Source organism: Pleurodeles waltl, chromosome 4_2 (assembly GCF_031143425.1).
Source record: "Pleurodeles waltl isolate 20211129_DDA chromosome 4_2, aPleWal1.hap1.20221129, whole genome shotgun sequence".
NCBI lineage: Eukaryota > Metazoa > Chordata > Amphibia > Caudata > Salamandridae > Pleurodeles > Pleurodeles waltl.
Genome location: NC_090443.1, coordinates 869,478,773 through 869,493,513, shown reverse-complemented (window position 1 = coordinate 869,493,513; position 14,741 = coordinate 869,478,773). Strand labels below are relative to the sequence as shown.

At 41.7% G+C, this 14,741-nt stretch overlaps 1 protein-coding gene across 2 annotated transcripts in view; it reads right to left on the bottom strand.

Moving 5' to 3' along the window:
• LOC138294224 (peptidoglycan DL-endopeptidase CwlO-like) overlaps positions 1-8,079 on the bottom strand; it is a 42,244-nt gene extending 34,165 nt beyond the window's left edge. For both annotated transcript variants that reach the window (XM_069233362.1, XM_069233364.1), the window contains exons 1-2: positions 8,030-8,079; positions 7,677-7,741 (exon numbers count right to left, since the gene is read on the bottom strand). The gene's annotated coding sequence lies outside the window, so the exon portion shown is untranslated. The remainder of the gene's footprint in view (positions 1-7,676; positions 7,742-8,029) is intronic.
• Positions 8,080-14,741: the final 6,662 nt, after the last annotated feature.

Genomic DNA, 14,741 nt, shown 5'->3' with positions numbered 1-14,741 from the left:
CAGACATTAGGAATACTATTGCTGTGGTCTTAAAACAATGGCGTTGTAACATGTGAATGCATTTCGTGGGGGACATAAATATGGCAAAGAGGAGCTCTTAGCTTATTCCTGAAGAATGCACACAAACGTGATGAAAAACAGGGCTGTAATATAGCCATGCCCACTGGAATTATTCAACAGGGGATGACCAAGTTATGCAGCAGGTAGGGTAGCCAACTGGCCGGTTTTCTACCGGCAACACCGGTATTCTAATGTCCTGGCAGGCTGTCACAAAAATAAGCAAAATCACCTAAAGCAAGTGCACAGTACAGTACAGATAGCCCTTATCGGTGCATACTTCAAACAGCAAATATAAATAGAAAACATTTTTAAATGTGTTCTCCAGCTGCGTTAACGATCCCTGACTAGTAAATAAAGATATAAAAGTCATGTTACAAATGAATACATTCAATTTTATTTATAGTCCTGTTGCTACAATACCATGGCTGGTATTTTTCTTTTAGAAAGGTGGCTACCTTAGCAGCAGGATGGACAAAATTGAAGGGCAAGAAAGCACAAATTATATGGTGTAATGTAGCACATTTTGTGATAGTGTTACTTTATTAATTTTTTTAGACTTAGCATCAGCCAAAACATGTTGATTTTACTAAAATATGTTTATTATACTTATATGTAGGTGCTTTAAGCTACTTCTTTTCATCCATTGGTCTGTTGCTGTGTCAGTCTCATTTTGCTTCTGCCCACTACAGCATATAGCATGGGGCAGTGGATCAGCGTATTCAAGTTACTTATTACGATCACTATGAGTGACTACTTTTAGCTCTCTCACTAGGAGCACATCCACACACTAACTAGTTCCCTTTAGTGGCAGTGTTTTTGTTTTTACTTTGATTACTTTAGTGTTCCCTTTCTGTTTAGAGCTGCTTGTGCTAGCAGGATGCTTCTGATGCACATCCCATCCGTATCAGTGCCCATCCCCTGCCAGTGTCGTTGTAAATTCATTTGGGAGTGTTTTGCTTTCTGACTACAGTGATTTCACAGCACACCAGACTGTGACCATTTGAAACTGTTTCGTATTGTTATCTTCTTTTTACTTTATTTCCTTCTTTTGTTATTTCTTTGTATCATTCTTATTCTTCTTTCTTTCCCACTTTCTTTCTTGCCTACTATCTGTCTTGCCTTCTTTCATTCTTTCCTTCATACCTTCTTTCGGTCGTGCCTTCTTTCATTCTTGCCTTTTTCTTTATTTCCTTCATGGCCTCTTTCCTTCTTGCCTTTTCTTCTTTCTTGCCGTTTTTCTTTTTTGCCTTCTTTTTCTTTCCTTTGCTTTCATTCCTTTTTGCTTTATTGCTTGCTTATTCCTTTCTTCTTCCCTTTTTTCATACTTCCTCTATTTTTCCTACTTTCTTCCTTTATTTATTTCCTACTTTCTTCCTTTACTACGTTCTTCCTCTTTCTTTCACTTGCCTTCCTTCTTTCCACCTTACCTTCCTTCCTTCTTTGTTTCACTTTACTTCCTTCTTAGTTTTGCATTCCTTCTTTCTCACCTTCCTTCTTTCTTTCTTGCTTTTATTCTCTTGCCTTTTTTTCTTTCTCACCTTCCTTCTCTTCTTTCTCTTCCTTTCATTCTTTCATTCTTTCTTTCTGTCCTAATTTCTCTCTTTCACTCTTTCTTTCTCTCTTTCTTTTGCTCTCTCTCTCTTTCGCTCTCTCTTTCTCTTTTTTCACAAATGCAAGAGGCTTACACTGCAGCCAATGCTAGACTGATTGACATTTTAAGGTCTGTGCTAGCAAAGGCCTTTTGGTTATACTAAAATTACATGTATAGCATAGTTTTGGGGTTTCATCCATTAATCTGTGGTATGTGTAATTTATATTTTTCTTCCACACCCTCCAACATTCATTAAGGGGTAATGTACCAGCCCACGTCAGCCATTGGCTGACTTCACTATGATTTATGGATTGCTTTCCTTTCACAAGGAACACATCCACACACAAAGTAGTTGCCTTCAGTGCCAGGGAGTACTATGGTAATGTGTGTGTTTGAGACCAAAAACTAAAAATATTTTTTTGGGCCTGTAGCAAATGATTTTGTTAAGATTCCTGAGGGCCCGGCGTATTCACAAACAATAAAGTTGAGCAAAAAAGAATTGTCAGAAGTCAGGCTGCCAACACCAGACCGATTGGCTTTGCCAATTCTTGTTACACAAAGGTTTCATCTTATTATTGCAAATTTAACACCCAAATACAGTAGTAAGCTACGGATAAGTGATCAGCCAAGCTTTGCAAAGGGTCTTCAACTGCACAGCAACATCTGTTGCTGCGTTTTAGTAACTTTTGATTTGTTTACACAATAAATATTTTTCTGTTAAAATCTGCAGATTATGCAGCATATGAATTAGGTGATATATGTGGCAAAATCAATAACTTCTGCTGTCGTTCGTGGGCTAGCTGGATGAACTTGTCAAAGAGGAAGAGGGGCAAATTACCCCTAGCTCATAACCCCATCAATTCTTATAAAAGGATCACAAAGCAGACATTTTTAGAGTAAAATGTCTGCCAGCAGCAAGATGGTAATTCAGGTTTGCTACTAAAAAGGGTTAAGTGAACATAACTGCAACATTCAAAATTGCAAATATTCAAATAGCTGCCAAGAGGCACCATGTCTCGTGGAACATCTTCAGCCAGTCCTGGTATTTTAGCCAACGGCATATTACATTTTGTGACTTGTAATTTTGTTTTTAATGTTGTCAGTATGGGCTTAATTATCCTACCATGAAATGTGCTTTTGGCTAAAAAGCTAACATGTGACATGGGCCCAATGCCAACCAAGCTGTTTATGATGATGTGAAACAATAAAAGACAAAAAAAGATCAATTTTTGTGAAAATATTCTGCACCCTTACCTCTAAAGTCTTGCGCACATTTTGACTCCTTTGCTAACAGTACATTGTTAATTTCACATATTCTATTGTAGTGGATCCTACTTAGTTGTACTGGGACTCAGGAGGTTAGCTTACCCCTCTGGCTTGCAGGCCTGTGCCCCCGCCACCTAGTGATTTTTAATCTACTTAGTGTGCTCTGTTTTAGTCCATTTATTTTATTATTTCTTTTAAGATGGACACTATTGTTTATAGTTACATAAATGTTTTGTTTTGCATTATCAGTGCCACTCTGTGAAGGTGTCACTTTCAGCATCATAATCATGTGATGTACGCAATTATTCACATCAGGTCCCTTTGTACACTTGTTGGAGATTGTTTCCATAAGTGCTGCCGCAAGCCTGCCTCCTTATCAATTGTTTGGGAACATACCTGCATCAGGGGTCCTACATAATCTCTATAAATACATCTCACATTAGAGGGATTAATTCCAGATGCCATCTACTTTGCACGTCACCCTGCTGCAGAAATCAGCCTTTGTGTCACCATGGAGTCTGACCTAGAGACCAAAAGTGCTGCCATCCCTAAACCAGCAGTCTCGCCTAGGAGAGAGAGTCCAACTATGACACTGTTTAGCATAAGACATAAAAATAACATAGAACATTGTTTTTGGAGTACTCTTAAGAAACAATCTTCTCCCTTTGTGAGCCTAAATGAAATGTTTAGCTTGCTTACCCTGCTTTACATTGCATATATTTATTTTGGCTAAATAGAAAGGCAACACTGTATATTTTTTCTATATATGTTTGTCTGTTCCCTTGTGCAGTACTGAAAATATTCAAATTTGCTCCAGTATTTAATAATGTATGGAATAAATGTGAGTAAATATGGCATGGGGGAACCCGACTAAATCACTTTACATGAGGGAAGTGCACATGGAAAACCTTAAAGACCGCTGCGCTGGTTGTACATGTCTAAGGATAATGCTATGAGGATCATTTGGATATGTATGGGTGCAAAGGGACCTAAAGTGCAGCATCATGAAGAAGACTGGCCTGCATATCTTTGAAAGAAGAAAAAAAGAAGGTAGTTAAGGGTACGAAGAAGTAACAGCAAACGTGGGGTGGAAGGACGCAGTGATGCGTTTATGCGCGCATTCGCTCATGCATTCACCTGGTCCCTATGCTGCTGTGTGTTTCAGTTCAACATCATTGCCTTAGTGGGCCTGACTTTGGTAAGGTGGTAAAGAGGTGTGTGCTTGTCACCTCATTTTGGGTGCACAGCTTGTATTTATGGTTACTTTTAAGTATTGAGTTTGTTGGGACTTAACCCTTGACTGGTGCTTGATACAGTTTGATTTGCCATAATTTGCAAAGATTTTGTCTACATAATGTTTTAGGTAAACTAAACTCGGATTGTTTTAGGTTCATCATATTAAAATTAAGACTTTTGTAAAGTTCTCCAAACCACTTTACAATAGTCTCAGAACACTTTAGGTCAGCTAGATAGATGGGGCTGGATGGAGACCAAGAGGATGATCAAGCAATCAGTCAGCCTTCATATGAAAGCAAATAAAATAATCCCTCACCATTGTATGCTCACACAAGATGGTCAGACCATATGGAGGAGCCAAGGATTTGAAGGACTCGGGCAGGGGTAAATGGCTGGTTTTAAGAGTCTAAATATCCCATCCCATCTGCTGTCTGCTTCAGGAGAAAGAAGCTGGTCATGCAGAGTTCTGGCCGAACCTGGGAACTAAAAGCAGATCTGAACATTTAATATTGGACCAAGATAACATACTGCCTGATTTGGACCCTATGCAGGAATGTTTCTTACTTTGACGTTTTTGAAAAACGAGGCAAAACCATGCAGGCTTCCTCCCCCCTCTGCCTCAACACTGGGGTGCATTTTTCTTCTGCTTCAACAAAAACATGCCATGCTGCAGAAGGTGATGTGGAAATCTCTCCCTTTGCCTATCCGACCATGATGGTCAGGGAGGAAAAAGGTGCAGTGGAAAACGTGTTAACACCATCTCTCCAGCCAGGATAATCTGGAGTGGTTCTTCCTCTACAAAAACGCTTAAACACTGGTGTAACCATTTTTTTAACAGCACCATTTCTTAACGAGTGTCCCCTTTTTACGGGGTTCTGAAGAGAAACTGAGGAAAAATTCCAAAACCAAAAAGGTCAAATCATCTAGTGTGTACCATTAGTATATTATGTGCCCCTCCCTCGGTGCTCCCCGAAAACAGCCCCTTGGCCCCCTCTGGGGTCTTCCCTGTGTTCCCGTGGCTGGTCGAGCCCAGGTCAAAGGTGCACTCGATTAAAGTTTCAGAAAAGCATTGCTTGGAAGGGTTTTAAATTCAAAAAGAAATCATATACTAATTTCTTCACTCAGTTAACAGTGCGTTTTACCAAGGCTGTGGTCCTATTTCCATGCATCAGTAGTAAGTAAGCAAGCGTTTCATGAACTTGCATTTGAGCTGTGATCTCGACGAGGCCTGATTTTACCGGTTATGTAGCATTTCGGCCCCTCAAACGCAGCACAACCCGCATACGCTATATCAGATTGCATGGCTTTTGCCATCCAGCCTGGGCGACATCACCCATGTCCGCTCAAGTTTCTTTACCGCATGAGCTCAGAATTGGAAGTAGACGGTGTCCCTTGTTCTTTCAACGCAGAAAAGGAAAACCAGAGCTCTAATCCGCAATGCTATAATCCCGGAAGTGGAAGTCAATTTACATGCCCCACCTGGAATTTTAAAGCTTTCTTTTTGTTTTGCAATAATGTGACATCTCCGTGCGTGACACACCCGCAGAGGATGACCTCAGCTATGTCTCTTACTTCAATGCGCTCATGTGGCCACTTGGCGCTCTTAGAAACGTGGGGTGGCACAATGATTGCCATATTTCTGCTACCATTCCCACCACTAAAACCTTACTCATCAGCGGCACATTAGACGCCACTGTCCATTCGTGTCAACCTAGAAGTCTGCCCTGTCTTGTACCAATAAGAAATATCGCCAGCCATACATTCACGGGGCACTGTCATATGATATCACTTAGTGTGTCTAATGCCACCACACAGTGCTTTGGACGAACTGCAGTCACATGAGTAGCTCCAGAGAATAAATAGAAGATGCCAGGCTTTAAGTGGTCTGGGTTCCTCTGGGTCTCAGTCCCGGTAGTAATTTAAAACAGACATGGAAACGAGTCCCTTACAGGCCCTGTATTCCTGTTTCTAGCTTTTCGTGCAAAGGCAGGTATCGATTTTGGAACAATGGGTGTAAAACACGTTTAGGTAGTCCATGTTGTTCCTGCATATAATTTCACTTTATTTACTTAATACTGCATTTCCTGTGAGTGTTTGGTTTTACCAAGATGTTGTGTTACTTTTGTTTTAGCAACATATTACTGGGTCTAGTGCATAATTTGAATTGAGGCGCACCCAGGCCAGGTGTTTATAATGGGCCACAACTGAGTTGTAGCTGAAGGCAGGGCGCGAGTTTCTCTTAAGCTCTGTCAGAGGCAAAAAGGTGTTCTGAATGGGGTGACCCAAACATCGGCCTCTCTGCAAAGCTCAGAGAGCAAAGTCACGTGTGCCAGTTGCAGTTGTGATTCTATGCAAATGTGTGGCTAGGGTGCCACTCTACTAGAACTTTTCAGTACGTTTGAGCCACGCCCTTAGTATATAGATCCCACCCCTTTCAGGGACCCCACCCCCACACTTTTTTCATCCCACTTAAAGCCCTGAAAAAATGCCATACCCCAGGATCACTCTGATACTGGTACCGGCCACACTGCATACAACTGAAATCCCATTAAAGAGCAGGCTGGTCATGCACAAGCTATGTATGGACTGACAGCAGAGACTTAATTTGTGAAAGAAAGAGTGCCGGTGCCTGAAACTCTGCTCAGAAGCCGCAGCCGGTGCAATTAAACGTTGCCACACAGATTACAAGGCTGGTAGCTTTAAAAATACCCAGTGCCGCTGTAATCCACTACCAGACGCTCCCTCGCCCTTTATCTCACTCCTGGAGGTTCCTGCTTCCTCCTTTTGTTACGGGTTTGCCGTCTTTCTCCTGCTCCTTCTTTCCGATCTGTGTAATTTTCCTTTTCTTGCCCTCTGTAAACAAATGATGCAGAAAAATAACTGCCCCCCCCCACCTCCCAACCGGCAATCAACTGGCTAAAATTAAGCACTGACTTGCAGAGGGCTAGGTGTGGTCTGAAGAATTTGATTAAACTAAAGTGTGTGTGTGATAGATTCTCGCAGAGTCCAGGGCCATTGTTAGCTCATACTCAAGGCTTGGCAGATACATACAAGATAAACATCACTAAACAGAATTATGCATAACGTGGGCTATTATGAATGATCCCTCTTTACAACAACGAAACAGCAGTTGCATTAATATGCAAGAGCAATAAATGTACTCGCATAAAATAGTATGTTAACTTAAAATTAATCTGATTAGGACCTCAGTGGAGCCAGAGCGAGCACACGTATCACTAACTCCAAGTCATTAAAACACCCTAGCACTGGCCTTCATTTTAAAGACGGCCATTCACGAAATAGCTGCGAGATCGCCTGCCTAGGCTTTCAAGATCAGGGACTAGTAATCAATAGTTCAGGATTCAGGGGTGTGACGGGCCCACTGTACCCCAATGTCTACAAAACCAGAGAACGGGGAGCATTCTTGCCATGGCCAAGGTAAAGCAGCGTTTGATACACTAGCCTTCAAGCCGCACGCACCGCGCCGGTTCCCTCACACACCCAGACAATGTGACATCCTTACCTGAGGCTGTCCGATCTGTACGTTTCTTCAAAGTGCCTCGGGTCAGCGTTCTGGAACATCCAGTCCTAAATATACCGCATCAAAAAAAGATCAGACAGTAACATTGACTCAAAACGTAGTTCATATAAAGTCATCAGTTTAGAACATATCGACGATAACCCTGTAAAGCAAAAAATGCAACACAAAAGACAAGCAGCCTCAAGCCCTCGAAAGACTAACAAGCTAAGAGAGGAAGCAGTCCCCGGGGTACATGCTGGGGTTTCCAGCCAGTTGCTACATAGAGGCTAGCCCCAGAGTACTGCTGATTTAAGACACCTCAGTAGTGCAGCGACCATTGCCGTGCCGGTGCTTACCTTGGCGCCGTCGCGCGCACTGACGCAGCCAGCAGGTGGACGCAGCGGTGCGCTCCCCCCAGGTGTTCTTGCAGGCTGGCTAAATAATTACCGCTGAGGTAAAACAGGGTCACTGAAACACCACACGGCGCTTCACAGTAACACAACGCCTGGGCCTCGAATTACAGTCATTAACTAAGGAGAAGCCCGCTCATTAACACTCTGAGGGGGGGGGGGGGGGGGGGGCAGTCATTGGCGCTACGAGGGCTGCCATAGGCATGGCTATACATGTTTGGCATTACATTTATTATGTGAATCTACGTGTAAGGTATGTTGCGAGCATCGAATACATGCACACTAGAATCCCGAGAATTAGGACGCACTTAACCCTGATTCTGCAGCTCGTCATCTGCGCTGAGCACTGTATTTTTTCGAATGTATAGAACACTGGCGCTGGGCTGGTGTTCAGTGTAGGTGGACGCAATTTAGATTAGGGTTACTGGATTACTCTCCAAAACTGAGACACATGCTCAACCTCCTATATTTTAAACCTTTGGAAGCTTATAGGTTCAATTGACCAGAACTAAGCCGAACACTTCTCACAGTGACTAGTGCTGAGTCACTAGGAACATGGAATTATTTTGTTGTCCTAATCTCGGTACACCTCGCCGATTTAAGGTCATGGCGAGCGGAGGGTTCCGAATCAAGCATGGAGAGAGAAGGGAAGCCCATGGAACCTTAGAGCTGAGGGGTCAATCCCGGAATCACTGTTTAGTCTTAAATGGGGCCCCATCATTACATACCGGACAAATCTGTAATACAGTAAATTATAAGGATACAGAATCCCATATTCACATAGAGAAACAAGACCCAAGGCCGACTTCCTAAGCAATATTTTAGAGATGACTTGCAATATCGGTATAGTGTGCAGTCAGAATATGTTATTCCTTATATCAGATAGTGTTGTTTTGTATTACATTGTTCATAGGTCACACCTTAACTCTTCTCAAAATCCCACTTAAAATCTTTATGCTGCCGCTGTGGTAAAAAGTTTTTTTCTGTTTGCAGTTACACAGAATCCATGTGTCTTTACTGCAAAAATAAACAATAAAATGTATAGCTCGTAGTTTGTTGCAAACGTATTTCATGCATAGTGATTTAAGTCACTATAAATCCCTGTTCTGTGGTAACATGCAGCTAGATTCCTGTCCTTTATGTTGAACCCTAGCACTGCAATAAATAAGCTGTCATTAATGTCTACTGATAACACCTTTAAGAGAAGAAAAAGGAACGGTCTCTGGTAAGGCAGTCTTTCTTTCAATTGCTTAAATTACAATTGCAACTAATGTTCTGATCACGAATCAGATTTTCATACTTACTGCTCTGACAGCAAGACCTTGGACGTCACAACTCAAATACTACACATTATTACAGAAGAGTAATGAAATTAATGTCTTTTAACATTAACAGCTTGTAATAGTGAAATTAGAGCCAGATTTTGTTATAGGGATGTTAGACTTCCTTATCCTATGATCTAATGCATTCATGAACAAAGAGCAGCCCACACTCTATCCTGCTAATGAAGTCGCCAGCTACACATCACCAGTCCTTTTCATACTCTTGCTGGATACTTACACAAAGTTGCAAGTTGGGTGAATTCTAGTATATAAAGAGGCCAGCCCATACAAGAGTCTGTAAGCTTGGTCAAACAATACTCTGCAAGCTCTACGTAAAGCAATGAAGCAGTACTGTACAAACAATAGATTAAAAATAAACCCATCAAAAAACACGGCTGATTATCTAGGAATCAGGATAACAATGTCAATCACCGGGGAAGACTCTCTAACACTAACTCACACATTTTCAAATACTTCTCAGTAATTATCTCAGACACCCTCGAATTGAAACATTTTGCAGAAGAGTGAATATAACATTGCCACTCTGGAGAGGTTTTTCAATCAACTTAAACCTAACAGATCCAAACTGCCTGGAGCATAGTGTTCCACCTAGCTCCCTGAGCGCACCTTGTTTATGTAGCCCACATTCTTGTCACTCTCACCCAGTTTCTTCTGCTAGCCCTCTTTTCTTCATCGCTTTCCAAATCTATTGCTGTCACACAGCCCTTCCTCCACCCAAAGCTCTTTCAAGCTTCCCTGCACTGTTTTTGTTCAGGTATGGTCATTCTGTTTTCCCCTGTATTCATGCTTTCTATATTCATTCACAAAAGGATGCAAAAACAAACATAAGAATACATTTGAATTTCATTGACTGCACCGAGTAGCTTGAACTCATCGGTACAATCAGAGCTACAGCCAGCAGACTGGTAGGGAGAGTGACGAGCATGAAATATTTAATAGGACCACGAATATAACATCTCCTAGTTTTTGTGAAGAAAGGTTGCAATTCTTTCATGAACAAGGAGGCGAAGATTATGCATTTAATTTCCACATTTACTCCTCAGCAGCCCAAATAAAGAAACATTATACCATAACAACAGAAGAACTACACATCCCATGAGTGCTCAAAACAGTCCAATCAAAATCCTGGTAATCCATGTAAAAAATTTTCAAGAAAAAGTATCTCCTTTTCTTTGTGCTTTAGCCTCCTTCTTTCGGTTTCCTTCTCATACTGATAATCTGTTCTGTTCCTGTTAGGGAGATATGATTTTCAATATGATCAATTACTTTAATTATAAACTTACACCACACAACAATGAAACATTCAAATCCTGGGTGGGTAAAAAAATCCTATTTTCTATCAGAGTGGGAGTCTCCTCACATCTGTATCCTTAGTAGAACTGAAATTTTGCTTTCCGAAACTAGGACATTTTAAATTCTGTGTCAAAACCAGAGGCTGACATTATGAGGGCTTAATACTTACAGACTGCCAATGATGCCACCCCTTCACTATTTTGAAATAGAGTGTTTTGATGGTACAACCTGAGGACAAATCTGCCCCCATTCACACTTCCTACAGACAGTTTTCCAAAGAAATAGCTTTGGATGCCACGGTCTTTCTTAGCAAATGTGAGCCCAAACTGCAGGTGTTAATGCCTCCTTCACTCATAACCCAATGGACCGACCTTGCAGCAAGATTAGATTACCAGGTGTTTTAATCACAATCTGTCCGGTGCCTCTAAGCCAAGCCTCCTCCTTCATGGCCTTAAAGGCTCTGATATATCTCACCATGCACAATTTAGGGGTACCTGGAAAAACTGGATAATGGACACTTTTGCTGTTAAATTTGTTTCTTCTGGACTTTGTGGGCCTCAATGGGAGTTCGGCGGACAGTTTGCACCATCCGCCGAACTTCCGACGAGGAGCTTGCCGCCACACTGGCTACCTCCCCACCCATTAAGAGTTTCCTGTTATGCTAGCGGGTGGAAACCTCGGTTTCTGCCCACCAGCCTAGCGGGAAACAGGCTACAACATTGTCTCTGGCTTGTAATCAAGCCGACGGCAATGCGGTGGCCCGCAGGGTGCACTAGTACTCTTGCAATGTTCATTGTCTGCAAAGCAGACAGTGAACATTGCGACGGTGCTGGGCAGGGGGGCCTAGCGGGAAACAGGCTACAACATTGTCTCTGGCTTGTAATCAAGCGGGCGGCAATGCTGTGACCTACAGGGTGCACCAGCACCATCTCAATATTCACTGTCTGCTGAGCAGACAGTGAACATTGAGATAGTACTGGGCTCGGAGCCCCTGCACTGCCCATGCCCAAGTTCATGGGCAGTGCAGGGGCCACCGTGTGGCCCCCTGCACCTGTTCTCTGCCAGCCTTTTCATGGCAGTGTTACCGCCATGAAAAGGCAGGCGGAGAACAAGGTTGTTGTTCGCAGGGCAGCGCTCCATGCATCGCTGCATTGGTGGATTAGGATCTCTGTCACTGCCAGACCACCGGGATCCAAGATCCTGGCAGAGCTGGCGGTTCCGTGGTGGTTGAACTGCCAGGGTTGTTATGTGGCGGTCGTAAGACCACCACACTCGTAATAAGGCCCCGTATATGTAGTCCCTTCAGAAGTGAACATTGTGGAAAATATATCTAACGCTCTGACATTCCTACCTGTTTTGCAAGAGATGAGACATTACATTGCCAATTTACCTAAAATTTCCCGTTTACGCAGAAATTGGTTACCTTTACAGGTACAGGATTACAGAAGTTGCAGTACCTGAGTCACATCCCACAAGCATTTATGTTGGCTCCATAGGCACTGATAATTGAAGCCCACTGAGGAGTCTACATGCCATTGGGTGTTTCCCCATTGGTACACCCCTGTAAGGCAGATGGCCTGCAAAAACAGCCAACCTGCAAGTGTTGATGTTCCTGTAGACCATAGTCTTAGTGGCCAAGTTTGACAGAAAGTTTAAAATAAATGTGCACTACATCAGCCTCCACAGGGTCCAGATTATGTCCTAGGCACCAACAGGACTATTTGTGCGACGCTGAGCTGAAGCGCTTGTCTGTGACTGGGTGTGACTGGGTAATTTTGATTTTAAAATATTGAGTTTCAGAAATATCGAGTTTTTAATATCATGACAGAAATATTGTGTGCAAAATTATAGTTGACAAAAATATCAATTTATTTAAGGTAAGAAATATTTTTTAAGTTTCTTTATGTATTTAAATAATATTTTAATTGTATGTTTTATATTTTTTGTGTAATTGTTGTTAATGTTTTTAAATATAGATTGTAATTTTAAGTTATTTATATTTTTAATTTAATTGTAAAATAGTAATTTATAGTGTTGTAGCAGGTTGTGAATTTTGTAGGGGGACAGGGTGGGAAGTTAATTAAGTATTATTAATTTATATAGATATTTCAATTAAGATTATTTTTTAATATTAGTGCAAACTGGGTAAATATTTTTTTAAGTTATACTTTAGGTGAGATTGTTCAGGTTTGTAGGGGTGTAGGGTGGGGAATTAATTAAATACAAATTGATTAACTATTAATTATTGATACATTATTAATTAATTGTTAATATGTACATGGTGTACTTATTATAATTTTTTAATTTACATGTTAGGTGCGGGTTGATGGGTTTGTAGGGGTATAGGATGGGAAGTTAATTACATACTTTAATAATTATAAATTATTTAGGTCCTATTAGGTAATTCATTATGTACATTTTGTAATTATTATAATTTTTCCATTTAGAGATATGTTAGACGTTTGGCTATAGAGTGGAAATTTAATGAAATCATTATTAAAGAACATTTTTCTTATATTAATTATTTAAAAAAATATATAATTATTTTAATTGTTTAATTAATAATTGTATTAAAATAAGGTATGTGTTAGAAGTGAAGCGTCCCATGATTCGGTGTGGCGGTGTTCTGGTGACAAGGAGCTGGCGGCGGAGCAGCCCCCATGGATCGCGTTCCCTCCCGGAGGATCACCGGACCAGGTAAGGTGATCGTCCGTTAGGGGCGGGGGGGTGTTGTGTGTTGTGTGCGTGCATGTGGGTGGACGTGTGAGTGTGTAGAGGGGGTGTGTGAGTGCGTGTATGTATGCGGGGGGTGTGTTTGGAAAATGTGTGCCTGTCTGTCTGTGTGTATGTCCATGTGTATGTGTGCGTGTATATGTAGTTGTAGTGTAAGTGTGTGTGTGTAGGGGGGTGTGTGTGTCAATGTTGGGGGGGTGGGGTCCTACCACCTTTGAGGGGTGGTAGGGGGGTTGTGGGTTTGGGGGGAGGACTCTGGGGAGGGGGGGAGACCCCTATCAGTGCCAGGGAACTCGTTCCCTGGCACTGATAGTGCCTACCGCCATGGATTTCATGGCCGTACAGAACCCCACGAAATCCATGGCGGTATGCGGGGTCGTGATGCCGCCGGCGGTGTAGTAACGGCCGCCGGGCTGGAGACCGAAGTCTCCAGCCCAGCGGTCTTTACCACCCTGGCGGTCGGAGCGGAGAAGTGGCGGTTTTGCATGGCGGTCACCGCCATGCTTGTAATTTCAATTTTTTCACAGCCGGCTTGTTTGCGGTATTGCTGCCACTTCTCCACCGACCGCTAGGGTTGTAATGAGGGCCTATATATTTACATATTTTTATAATATTTAAATATATTTAATTTACATTATATAACTGTTACATGTTAATATATTTAATGTTTACTGTTTTTAACTTTAAATATCTTAAAAAACAATATTTTTGTATATATGTTTCGATATTGGTGTAAAATTATATTTTTCTATATTTTTGCAGTTTACATTGTATGTATAGGAAAACAATATTTTTGTGGTCGATATTTTTGACTCAATATTTTTTTCACAATATTTAGGGTTTCAATATTTTGTCAGTGAACCGTGACTCTTACCATGACTTTGTGTTGAAACTTGACCCCTGTCCCGAACATCCTGGATGTTCCAACATTTCTGAAAATCTACCATGCCATCAACCAGAGTGTTCCTTCATGAATTAGTTGATGTGTATTGCAGTGAGCATCCTTCAAATTGTTCTGATGTTGGGGAAAAAGGATGGGGAAATCCAAGAAAAGTGTCAGAAGTTCATCATTTAACTGGAAACCGAATTTGCAATCTCAACACCTGTGTCATCAAGACCAAGTTTTCGTTCTACCTCCTACCTGTGACATAATTCTCATAATCATTGCAAATGGTGGGAATGCATGCCTGAATATCGGACTGCAGTGCTGGAGTAAGGCATCTGTTGCCTCTGCCAGGATCCATCCTCCAAATGAAGAAGTATGGGAGTTAATGATCCAAACGCTACAT